Source organism: Ambystoma mexicanum, chromosome 2p, assembly GCF_040938575.1.
Source record: "Ambystoma mexicanum isolate Mex_15411 chromosome 2p, UKY_AmexF1_1, whole genome shotgun sequence".
Taxonomy (NCBI): Eukaryota; Metazoa; Chordata; class Amphibia; order Caudata; family Ambystomatidae; genus Ambystoma; species Ambystoma mexicanum.
Window position 1 is genome coordinate 510,939,448 of NC_090923.1, and position 13,248 is coordinate 510,952,695.

The 13,248-nt window shown below is 46.0% G+C and overlaps 1 protein-coding gene across 3 annotated transcripts in view; it reads right to left on the reverse strand.

Annotated features, from left to right (window-relative positions):
* The window catches only part of ATG7 (autophagy related 7), a 2,414,869-nt gene that overhangs the window by 2,259,704 nt on the left and 141,917 nt on the right, over nucleotides 1-13,248 (reverse strand). The gene's annotated exons all lie outside the window — the stretch shown is intronic.

A 13,248-nucleotide genomic window follows, 5' to 3' on the forward strand; every position in this document is an offset into this window, starting at 1 on the left:
AAGGAAGCAAACGTGGAAAAGTTGCAATACAGCCCAAACTACTGGGCCACATACCTTCTTTATGGGATTAAACATGATCCCATGTTTCAGTATTATTTGGCATCATCATTAACAACATTGGCACACTCCTGTTGAACCTCCGAACACAAAAATGCTTTTTAGGGGGAATCAAGGAAACAATAAAAAAGTTATGGATCAAAAGCTCTGAATCAATCCTTACAATTGAAAATTCTGCTCAACAGATTTCCACTGGAATGTTTCAGCCTTATTAGGACCATTACAGAAGGGGCAATAAACACATGCAAATCAGTTTTTATCCAACCCCAAAAAGGGCAGTCCTACAAAAACAGGTGCCGCTATTACCAAAGATATAAATGATTCCTCTTGGATACCAACATATCTTTCAATCCTCTTATACATGGGATGGTAATTTTCAAACTCCAACACCAGTAGGAAAAACAAATGATTTTCTTTACTTTCAGTTTGCTTTGGTCTTGAGCTGGTAATGTTGAGTCACTGTTCAGATAAATTACAAAAATCCACTTAGGGTGGCTTTTAGGAGGCCAACCAATTATAGGGAACAGGAAAGACACTGAAGTCCAGCCAAACCCAACCAAGGGAGGGAGGTAGGTGGGTAGGTAGCAGAGTGGTGAGGCTTAGACTCCGGAGGAGTATGATCGTGGGCTACAATGAAACACAATGAGTACTCTAATAATTTCAGTTAGGCAAAAACATCCAATTATGTAATAAGGCGTTTAAAATACACAGTAAGCAATGGAACCCCTAAGTAAGTAAAGTCACACAACTACTAGAAAACACATATATACATTCACACTTGTCAAAAGATAGGGAACCATTTGATTAAAAGCCCCTACAATTCAGTAATCAGATGGATAAAAAAAACAGTAGAAACACATCAGAGCAATTCTAGAGTAGTTCCCTAATACTTAGTAAGTCCAGCCCTGAAACAGATTGGGGCGTTGTGCCTAAAGTTAGCAGTTTTGGATGATATACCTTTCAAGTAGGTTTACTATGTGATTGGACGATGGCAGTGGTTGTGATTCAAGTGTTAGGAAAAGTACAGCTAAGTAGTTCTCTCAATCCCACTAGACTAGGGAAGGCCCAGGAGGGGATCCTTGACCAGACCACCACCAATATAAGCCAGAAGATAGGCACATGACTTTACGCCCGTGTAACCCTATGAAGGAGAGGGAGAACAGGTATGTTAACCTACCACCCTTACTCCAATCTCTCCAGAAACCACTCTAGGGGTTCCGTATTCCGTTGGGGACACATTATTTTGTACTTGGCCATGCCGATTGGGGCCCAGGGGGCACACATGCAGAGGTCAGTTTCAGATGCAGGATTTGTAGGATTTCGTTTCAGTCGGTCACAGTACTTGTATTACGGTTCGAGGTACAGCCCAGCTGAACACCCTTGTGACAAAATGAATAAGACTTCTACAGAGCTGAAGACCTCCAGGTATTGAAGAAGATGGGTTTTAACGGGAGTCACTGTGTTCAGGTGTCATCAGGCAATCTTTGATAGGCTTCCGTTGGGACTCGAAGACTGACAATGCAGGTGCAGGCATCATGTATCACAAGCTGAAGATCCTCCAAGTTCCAAGGATGCACTCGGAATGGCACGGCTGCAGCGAGATCACCCAGGAGAGAGCTGGACAGTCCATCGGTTGGTCCAGGAACACTTCTGAAGGTTCAGCAGTCATGGATCCTTGAGAAGTTGTTTTGCTTGGCCACTTGGGGAGAACGTTAGACTTACCTTTCCCCTGCCCCTGGCAAAACAAGTTATTGGACAGGCAAAAATCACACAAACCATTAGTTATGGTAAAAAATGTAAATAGCTCGTTATAGGCCCTTTATTCACTCCTTATATATGGACGCATCATACACAAAATAAACATATAGTCAGTTATACATAAACAAAGAAAAAGAGAGCATCACCGTTATCAATGTTGCAAAAGACAGCCTCATCTTGGCCACTACGACACTGCTTAGTCCCATAGCAGGTAGGCGAAAAGATCACGCGTAATAATGGGGTCTGGAGTGGAGCGTCCTCCCTCTCAAAGAGACTGCATCACCCAGGGGTCCAGATTCTAACTGCTAAACACAGAGGAAAAACCTCTTCTCTTTATGGGGGCATGTACGCACCATTCTCAGTTATGACTGCCCTTGGCCGAAGAGCAGATCACAAGTGGAAGGGGCACAAGTGTAAAAAAATAGCTAGAAGTGGAAAAACCCAGCTTCCCTCTCCTCGCATTCTCCCAGAACCCCTCATCACTGCACCTGCAGAGCGCTTCGACTCCCTCTCTGGCTAGTCCTTCAGCAAACAATACAATAACTATTCTCCACAGTAAGTCCACTCAGCAACAATATTTATGTGACCTTGCTTTGCCTTCGCTGCCAGGATGACAATGCATTACTTACCGTAAAAGCATTTCTGATGGTTGTATCTGCTTAGATTCACATGCTGTGCATAGGTCCGACATCCAGTGGTCACTGCGGAGTATTGCATTTTGTTTTTCGTAGTCGAAAAGGGGACGTCGACAAGGCATGTCTGTAACACTATCCCTATAGTGACGTGCGTTGTACCCATAATCCCTCACGCGTCGAGGTCCCTCTGTTTGTATTTTTCTGCCCTGAGGGAGCCTTCTAGACGTGAGTGAGTACAGAAAAGAGAGATATAGAAAAGGATGTCTATGTTCCTTCCATCCGAGCGGGGAGGAAGGGTGGGCGCATGTGAATCTAAGCAGATACAACCATCAGAAATGCTTTTACGGTAAGTAAGCATTGTCTTCTGATGTTTGTTAATCTGCTTAGAATCACATGCTGTGCATAGACTAGCGAGCAGTACCCGGAGTTGGAGGTGGGTTGTGAGAAGAAACAGTAGAGAAAAGATGTCTTAATACTGCTTGTCCCACCTGGGAATCAGATCTAGAGTGGGCATCTAGACAGTAGTGTTTTATAAAGGTGTGTACAGAACTCCAGGTTGCCGCTTTGCAGATGGACTCAAGGGGAACATTTGCAATGAATGCTATGGATGCCCCAGTGCCTCGAGTAGTGTGTGCTCTTGGCTTGAAGGGTAGTTCTCTCTTAGCAAGAGAGAAACAGAGAGTGGTGCATTGTACAATCCATCTAGATATAGTGGATTTTGAAACTGCATCTCCTTCTCTTCCTGCTGCCACCGAGACAAAGAACTGATTAGTCTTTCTCAGTGGACTAGTTCTTTCCATGTAAAACATCACAGCTCTGTGCACATCAAGTGTATGCAGGCTTTTTTCTCCTAGATTTGAAGGATTTTGAAAGAACGTTGGTAGTTCTATAGACTGGTTGACATGGAATTTGGAGATGAATTTCGGTGCGAACCTTGGGTGTGTGCATAGAACCACTTTATCCTTGTGAACTGTTACAAAGGGGTCTAAAACCGAAAGGGCCTGTAGTTCACTTACTCTCCTAATGGAGGTAATAGCTATTAGGAAAGCAGTCTTAAGAGTGAGATCTTTAAGAGTTGCCTTGTGCATGGGTTCAAAGGGTGACCCCATGAGCCTGGTGAGTACCACATTTAGATCCCAGCCGGGAGCTGGGTTTGCTATTGGAGGGTGTATTCTCTTTACCCCTTCCATGAAGGCTTTGATTACTGGGATCTTCCACCACGATACTTTTGAGTTGTGAAGTAGTGCAAGCAGAAAGTGCTGCCAGGTGTACTTTAATAGAATTGAATACTAGACCCGAGTCCAGTAAATGGGTCAGGTACAGAATAATTTGTGTGGGAGAGCAGTCAACGGGGTTGATACTCTTCCCTCTACACCAGATGACAAATCTTTTCCATTTGCTAGAATAGCAGTGACGAGTGTTAGGCTTTCTGGCCTCTCTGAGGATGTCCATGCACCTCTGTGGAAGTTGTAAATGTCCAAATTCTATGACCTCAGGAGCCAGGCTGCCAAGTTCATGGTCTGAGGGCATGGGTGCAGTGTCCTGCCCCTGTCTTGTGACAGCATGTTGTACGGGCAGGGCAGTTTCACTGGAGGAGATAGAGACATCTTCAACAAGTGAGCGAACCATGGCTGTCGGGCCCACATAGGGGCCACCAGTATCATGGTAACTTGTTCCTGGTGCATCTTGTGCACTATCTTGTTGAGAAGGGGAGTCGGGGGAAAAGCGTAAACAAATTTCCCTGACCATGGAATCGATAGACCGTTCCCCTTGGACTGGTTCTGGGGGTACCTGGAGGCGTAATCTTGGCATTGAGAGTTTTCCAGAGTTGCAAACAGGTCTATTTCTGGGAAACCCCACTGTGTGAAGACGTCGAAGACGATGTCTTCTTGTAACCGCCATTCGTACTCTACGGGCAGGGGGAAGTCTCTGCTGAGTTCGTCTGCTAGCAGATTGAGTTCCCCTGGTACATGTTTTGATAGTAGGAACATGTTGTGTTTGAGAGCCCACTTCCAGATGTTCTGGGACAGCTTGGACAGTCCTGGAGAGTGAGTGCCCCCTTGCTTGTTGACGTAGTACATGGCTGTGGTGCTGTCTGTGAGGACCATCACTGTCTTTCTTTGTAGGTGTTCCTGAAAGGCTTTCAGTGCTTTGAACACCGCTAGTAGTTCCAGCAGGTTTATATGCTTGGATGCTAAGCTCGGAGTCCACGCTCCGTGAGCAGTGTGATGGGATAGGTGAGCCCCCCATCCTGTAAGGGATGCATCTGTGGTTAGAGTGGCTTCCACTGCGGGTGTGGCAAAAGTTTTCCCTAATAACAGGTTTTCTTTTGTCCACCACCGTAGCGAGAGAACCAAGGCCTGCGAGACCACCACTAGATCGTCCCATTGTCCGCTGGCCTGACACCACTGGCTGTTGAGCCACTCTTGCATTGGGCGCATGCGCAGGCGCGCGTGAGGTACCAAATAAATACAAGACGCCATCATTCCTAGCAAGCGCATTGCTTTGCGTACCGTCACCTCTCAACCTGCCACATAATGGGGGATCTGAAACAGCATGTTTTGGACCCTCTCGTTGGAGGGGAAGACGAGGCCGTCCTTTGTTCGAATTAGAGCCCCTAGGAATTGTTTGATTTGGCTGGGGTCTAAGCTGGACTTCTTTTCGTTGATGGAGAAGCCCAGTTGGAACAAAAGGTCTACAGTCTTTTGGGTATTGGAGAAGCATGTTTCGTAAGAATCCCCTGTTATGAGCCAGTCGTCGAGGTAAGGGTATACCGGGATGGATAACCTGCGCAGGTGGGCCGCTGCCACTGCCAGTACTTTAGTGAATACCCTTGGTGCAGATGCTATCCCAAAGGGTAGTACTCTGAACTGGTAGTGTTTGTTCTCTATCTTGAACCCGAGGTATTTTCTGTGCGCTGGCAACATTAAAATATGAAAGTATGCATCTTTCATGTCCAGTGTTGTCATGTAATCCCCCTGTGATAACAGTGGGATTACTTCCTGCAAGGTCACCATACGAAACTTTTGGGGTTTGACAAACTTGTTCGCTGGGCGCAGATCTAATATAGGGCGCATGGTTAAGTCCTTTTTGGGTACAAGGAAGTACACTGAATAAATACCTTCTGTTACCTGAGATAGGGGGACAGCCTCTATAGCTTCTTTTTTCAGTAGCTCTTCTACTTCTTGTAGAAGAATGGTGAGGTGTTCTGGTGTCATGCGTCGGTTCCGTGGGGGTCTGTACTTCGGGGAACCGTTGAATTCGATGCAGTATCCGTGGGCTATGGTGGATAATACCCAGCGGTCTGACGATATTCCCTCCCATGCTGAAAGGAACGATGTTAGCCGGCCCCCGACCGGTGATGCATGGGAGGGGACCCGAATCTTCGGGTCATTTGTTGGTATTGGGCGTGGAAACTTTGGGGCTGGAGCCGCAACCTCTTCCCCTGCCACAGCGTTGGCCTCTTTGACTTAACTGGGTGTTGTTACCCCGGTTAGAGGGCCATTTGGTAGCAGAGTAAAATTGCTGTTGGTTTTGCTGCTGGCGTTTGCCACGAAAGGAGAATCTATTGCCATAGCTGCGTCTGTTAGGGGGCCTAGAAATTTGGTCAAGAGTTTTGATGGTATCAAACTCTTTCTTCGCATGTTCTAGGGCCTCATCAACTGCTTTCCCAAACAGATGTGTTTCTTCTATGGGCTTATTTATCAGGGAAGCCTGGGTTTCCGGCTTAAATCCCGAATTGCGCAGCCAGACATGGCGTTTGAGAAGTGTTCCCTGAACCAGGGAACGGCCAGCCGTCTCTGCAGCATCTAAGGAGTTCTTTACGATGCCCTGGTTTACAAGAGTTCCCTCTGAGATTGTAGCTAACGGGCGTGAACGCAGGGGTTCTGGTGCGTCCTCTACTTCGCTGCGCAGCTTGCTCCACTGTGCATCTGCGTAGCTAGCTAGTAGGGAATTGTTATTTGCAATCCTAGTTGAAAAGGCGGCGGACGTCGTGATTCTCTTCCCAAGTGCGTAGAGCTTTTTGCCCTCTTTGTCAGGTGGTGCCTCACTAGTGGATAGTGGTACCCCTGCTCTTTTCCTTGTATTAGTAACTACGAGGGAGTCCGGAATAGAATGGCCTCTGATGTACAACGGGTCAGAGGGCGAAGGGCTGAAGAGCTATTCTATCCGAGGGTTGACCCCTCTGACTAAGGCAGGATTGGAAAGGGAAGGAGTTATTCTTCTCTTTATAGAAGCCAGGAGCGGAATAGACTGACTAACGGGCTTTTTCTTTAATAACTTTCTCTACAAAGTCTATGTCAGGAAGAGTCTCCCCTGTGTCTATTTCAAAATGCGCTGCTGCCTTGCGCAATAGTGCATTAAGTGAAGGTTGGTCATCTATGGGAGAGGTGTTTCCAATAGGTGAATCCTTGGGAGGAGAAGGGTGAAAGACATCAGGGTCCGAGTGCACTGATGGGGATTGCCAAGGCTGCGAGGTAGCTGTATCTTCTTCGAAAGCTCCTGCACTAGTGTAAGGATCTTCTTCAAACCCCTCTTCCTCATGTTCTTCCTCTCCACCCAAACACTCATCTTCCTGGAGGTATTGCTCCTCTTCCGTGAGGTCATATACGTCTGTAGAAGGGGGAAACAGCCTAGGAATTTTGACCCTAGGGTCAACCTGGGGCCATTCTCTTAGTCTTTTGGGTGTGGGTGGGTTTTGGTTTCCCAAAAACCTTTCCATTTTCTCCATACAAGAATGGAGTCTTTCAAGGGTCTCATGGGGGACCCCTGAATAGTCTAGAGGGGGGAAATTAGTGTTTTCACCTTCAAAACGCTTAGAACGCTCCCACAATGTCAAAGAAAGGTTTCCGTCGCCATCTGAAAAGCCCTCCGGTAGTTCCGAAGTGCCCTTAGATGAAAGGGACAGTTCCTGGCTACTCTTATGCTTTTTCGGCGTTTCTATAGCTTTTTGTGCGGTATTCGACGTTTGTTTCGTCGTCCGCTTAACGTGTGTCTTCGGAAACAATTCTCGCCAGGCTCTCGACAACGAGTTTGTCAGTAGAGGACTCTGGTGTCGACGTTGCCTGCGTTACGCGTTGTTCCTCGACAGCCGCTCTATGGAGCGTTACGTCGGATGATTTTGGGGTAGCGCCCGTGTTTGATGAAAGCCCAATCGCTGGTCGCGACTGCGTTTGCGGGTGGGGCTTGAGACCCTTACGGTCTGAGGTGGACGCCGGAGTGCCCTGCATCCCCTTCGCCGCTGATGGATCCTTCGTCTTCGACGAAGAAGAGCCGTGGGTTGTGTGCTTAGGCCTATGGGGTCTGTGTGCGTCACTGTCGCCGGGGTGTTCATCCCCATGAGCAGGGCGTGAGCCGAGCCCGTCGGGGCCAGGGACGGACGTCGAGGAGCACGAGCGCTCCTTCTGGGGGTTAATGACTTCCGTAACGGACGTCGAGTTATCACCCTCCTCGTCACTTTCTGTAACAGCGGCGGCGGGTGAGGAAACTGACTTCGACAAAGCGTAGTCCGCCCACCTCTTAACTTTGCGTTCTTTAAGAGTTCTTGGTTTCAAGAGCTTACAGGCCGCACAGCTGTCCTCCTTATGATCGAGGGGCAAGCAACGATTACAGAGCTTGTGTTTGTCCTTCCAAGTGTATTTGCCCCTACAGCGTGGGCAAAACCTAAAAGGTGTCCTCTCCATAGCTGAGGCAATAATAACTGGTGATAACAACCCCAAGGGAAAGATAGGGGAGAAAGAAAGACATTCTCAAAGAGAAGATAAAAGTTCGAACCCCCACTCTCCCTACTGTATGTTGGCCGGCGAGGCCAGGCCACGTGTTCGGCAGCGCCGAAGGATCTCCTCCGTCTCTTCCCCTCCGTCGAAAACTTGCTCGGCGGAGAAACAGCTTCACAGCTAACGTCGAGGGGAGGGATCTTTAACAATATAATAAGTATAATTAAGGACCTTGGTCCGATAGTAAGTATTTGCAATGTCTCTCTAGGAGCTCTGCGTAAGGCGACCAGAAGCTGGGCGGAAAAAAACAATCTGAGGGACCTCGACGCGTGAGGGATTATGGGTACAACGCACGTCACTATATGGATAGTGTTACAGACACGCCTTGTCGACGTCCCCTTTTCGACTACGAAAAACAAAATGCAATACTCCGCAGTGACCACTGGATGTCGGACCTATGCACAGCATGTGAATCTAAGGAGATTAACAAACATCAGAAGTATGGTTACTCTGCTGAGCCCACAAAAACGTAGGCTTTCATTACAGTGATGGGAGAGGAGTGTCCAAGATGGCTGCGCACTGGCACCATGTTGTTTTAGCTCGCATTTCACATAAGCATTACACACCACCCCTTGGACAATCAACTACCATAACCCGATGGGCGAGCAGGAGGTACCCAAAACCGTCAGACCATTCCCAATAAATTCGGAATGCACGAAGCACATCAGCAAAAATGAAGTACTACGGCAGAAACACCAAAAATCCAAATCAAACCATAACGTAGTGCTTCAGGATGCATGCAAATAATTCCTCCCACCAATTCCCGTCTCGATCTTATGTTACTCAGGCAACTATATCCTTCAATCTCTTGATATGCTGTTCAATGGAGCGGGAATGGTCTCCCAAATCAAAACAACACATTCCTTCTACCTTTTCGCACCCCAGATTATGCTTTAAAAACAAATAATCTGTAGCTGTTTTGCAAAATAGCTTTTCTAAAATGTCTTATCTAGCAACAGCTCAGTTAAAGCTTGCAAAGTCTTATTATGACCTTTAACTACTAGGCAAGCTAATTTAATCATGGTTTTAGATCCTCCAACTGCTAGACCCCAAATCCCAATTACGGAAATGGCTAACACTAATACTTCAGTCTCAGAAAGCAAATAAACATCAGAATTGCATTCAGGTGATAAGACGGTATAGGAGACAGCATGCGTAGATCGCCTAACTGCAGGTTGCAAAGGGAACATCATTAAGCCAAGACATGTCAAAGCACAGGGGCCACCTGAAATATTAGCAGGAATGTTTGAATATGTAAAGTTCCCACAGGAGAATAACCAACCTGGGGGAAGTTTGACATAGTTCAGGTGACTAGCAGTCGAAACAGTAAAGTTGCATAACATATTATTTGATACAACAGAAACACTTATGGGTCTTGTACATAAGTGCTGCTCAAAATCGGTTCTCTTTCCATCCTTGTCTAAATTTAGCTGTTGGCATTTTCCAATATAGGATGGATCACAAGTCATTTGAAAACAAACATCCGGGGGAGCAATGTCAAGGGTCACGATGTGGGTCATCTTTTTCCATTTGTGGGTAGTGTCCGCACAAAACGTACAATATTCATAAACAAAAAAGGAATTTCTGACATCCGGAGGCTCAACCAAGGTATCGTTATGCAGGACCCCGAATTGATTTTTCAAAATCGGGGCAGGCGTTGGAATAGCCACAAGGCATGTGGAAATCAGATTTGCGAAACTGTGCACGTCCGCCAAACAGAAATGTGAGAGATTCAAAACTTGTCGGGCCAAATAAGCCCATATGTTCTCAGGTTGCCTGACAAGGGCTGAATAGCCGTGATGTGAAAAGGATGTAGAAATTCCAGAAGGGAGCAAAAGTAAGGCACTAAGTCGCTGCACCCGCAGTTTTCTCAGTGCATCAAAGCTGCAACAGACGCATCATCCGGCGCAAATCTAGTAGCAGGTATATCAGCCCTCATCCATATCCCAGACTCTAGCTGGAGAAGGAAGACATCTGCCACATCCTCCGACATGTCCCCGGACCCTCCCAAAGACACTCCACCGTTCCTCACACAGGCACTCCGCATACTCAGGATCTAAAACATCAGAATTCAGAAAAAAGATATCAGAGAAGTACAACACTCGCCCAAATAACATTTGTCAGCGGGGGATGCGAGTCCATTTTCTTTTCCCTGGTTCCATTACAAGAATCACTTGATCTTGCCTGGCTGAAATCACATCCGCCGGAACAGGCGGACCAATAGGTTCAGACTGACACCCGGAATCATTAAATCCGACGAGCCAAAACACTTGTCCCCACAAATTGTTAATACTGTGGGTGGCTCACCTTTGTTTACCATGGATAATTTTACATGTACTAATATCAATTGGGCAACTCTAGCTCCCTTGAGTATAGGCAACATATTCTCCCCACTGTTGATGAGAATAACCTTAATCATGCCTTGATAATCTGCATCCACAATCCCTCCTAATACTGGAATGCCTTTTAAGGCTATTCCAGATCTAGGGGCAATTAATTCCATATGTTCAGACGGAATTTGTACCCCAATTCCTATGTCGATCACAGCAATACCTCTTTGTTCAAGACAAATTTTTTCCCTTGCATGCAAATCAACCCCAGCAGACTCAGGAGTGGCATGGTCAGGAGCAAACGCACCAGGAGATATTTCCCAGTATAACAAAGTTTCCATTGCCCTATTTGGTTTGATTTGTAAGGCTGGCGTTAACATGCGCATCAATGGAGTTTCACCATTCGCAATGGGACGGTTATTCAAGATTTGAACAACTTCTAGTAAACGTTCTCGCCATCCTTTCAAGCTACCATTGCCTGTCTCGCGCAATTGCACTTTCAACAATCCATTTGTTCTCTCAATTAACCCTGAAGCCTCAGGGTGATAGGGGACATGAAAGAGCCATTCAATTCATTTTTCCTGACAATAATCCAGAACCACCTTCCCCTTAAAGTGGGACCCATTGTCACTTTGGATTTGTAGGGAGATACCATAATATACAGCCACTTGGTCAAATAATTTAATCGTGTTCAACCGGGTAGCTCTTTTACATGGCAATACCATTAAGTAACCAGAATAGGTGTCCACAATGGTGCACGCACATTGACATCCTCTGCTAATGGGCATGAGACGGATATAATCGATCTGCTAAATCTGTCCAGGCACATTCTCTTCAATGTGCCGTGAATTATATGTGGAATAGATCTCTGCTTCTGATCTTGACACATGGGACATGGGACATTGTAGGATAATCGTTTTCACAATTTCTAACGGAATGCCGATTCCCCTGTCTTGTGCCCACCTGATAGTAGCCTTCTCTCCGAGATGTCCACTTTTTTGGTGGGCCCATTTCGCAATCCCTTCCAAATCATCCTCCTCAACCCTTGCGTCCATGATTGCAATTTTTGCATGTTCGTCTGCAACAGAATTGAACCACCATTCTAATGAAGTTGTTGCGCAATGTGCGTCAACATGATATATAGTTACTGTAGTATGCATTAGCATGCATTTTCCAACCATTCTTCTGCCTAATTGGCAGCCACACCACCAGCAACAGACCATGAATCTGTGTAAATATCACAACTCCCAGGCGTCTCTTGCTTCAAAGCCGGATACACAGCATATAGCTCTGCAAACTGGCTACTTTTCCCTTTCCCAGAGGTGTTTAATACCTTTTTCAATTTGGGATTGCATGCTACTTCTTGCCAGTGTCTCTCAACTCCCACATATTTGGCTAAACCATCAGTAAACCATGCACGTTTAACTTGTTCACTAGATAATTCTCCATGTGGGATCCCCCATTTAACTAGAGACTCGTCAATAATCAACTCTCCCTCTGGCTCAAGGTCTACTAGTGGGACTCTCACCACTTGCTCATGTAATTTGCCATGCCACCCTTCCCGGTCTTGCCACGATCTTGAATGTATCATTTCCATTTGATGATACTAGTATCTTGTGCATGACCAATTTGGTGTGTTTTAGGGGAGCTCAGTACCCAATGCACGATTGGTATTTCAGGCCGTTTCAGTACATCATGACCCATCGTCATTTGTTCTGTATCTATGAGTGCCCAGTAGCATGCTAGCAGTTGTTTCTCAAAGGGAGTATATCTGTCACCAGCATCGGGCAAATTCTGATTCCAAAATCCTAAGGACACCCGTTTTCTGTCCTGTTTTTGCCATAAGCTCCAGTTGGCATAGGTATCCTGTACAGATACATTTTACTCCACCTATCCGTCCCTCAATGGCCATAAATTGAGCACTTTCTGAATGGTTCCTTTGGCCAGTTGGAACGCTCTTTCTTGCACCTCACCCCATTCAAAATTGAATTTCTTGCGTGTTACTTTTTTAAAGGGGCGCCAAGATCTGCCCCAAATGTGGGATATGTTGTCTCCAGAATCCAAACAGTCCAATAAACTGTTGAGCTTATTTTTTAGTTCTCTGAGTTACAAAGTCTAGAATCTTTTGCTTGGCTTTTGGCACCATTTCACAGTGTCTATTATGCCCATGTATTCCGAGAAAGATCACTGTCTCTGCCGGAGTTTCATTAATCTCCCATCCTTCTTTCCTTAAACTCTCTATGATAAGATCTGTGTGTGCTCGCACATTATTCTCATCCTTACCTTGAATCAATATGTCATCAATGTAATGCACAATTTGTACATCCGGTTTGCATAGAATTTTGTCCAAGTGTTCTGCCACCAGCCGGTGACAGATTGTCAGACTATGCATATAACTCATTGGTAAATGTTTGAACGTATACTGCCTCCCATTCCAAGAAAATGCAAACTGTTCCTGACATTCGTCAGCATTCGGTATGGTGAAGAAATCATTAGCTAAGTCCAACGCTGCATACCAAGTGCCCTCAATTATCTGTACATTTTCTACCAAAGTTACTGTATTCGGTACCACCAGTACTAGAAGGGGAGTGTGTTTATTCAACTCGCGATAATCAACTGTCATTCTGTAGCTGTCTCTTTTTTGACGGCCCAGATCGGATTATTGTAAGCCGTGGTTACTAGATACAATAC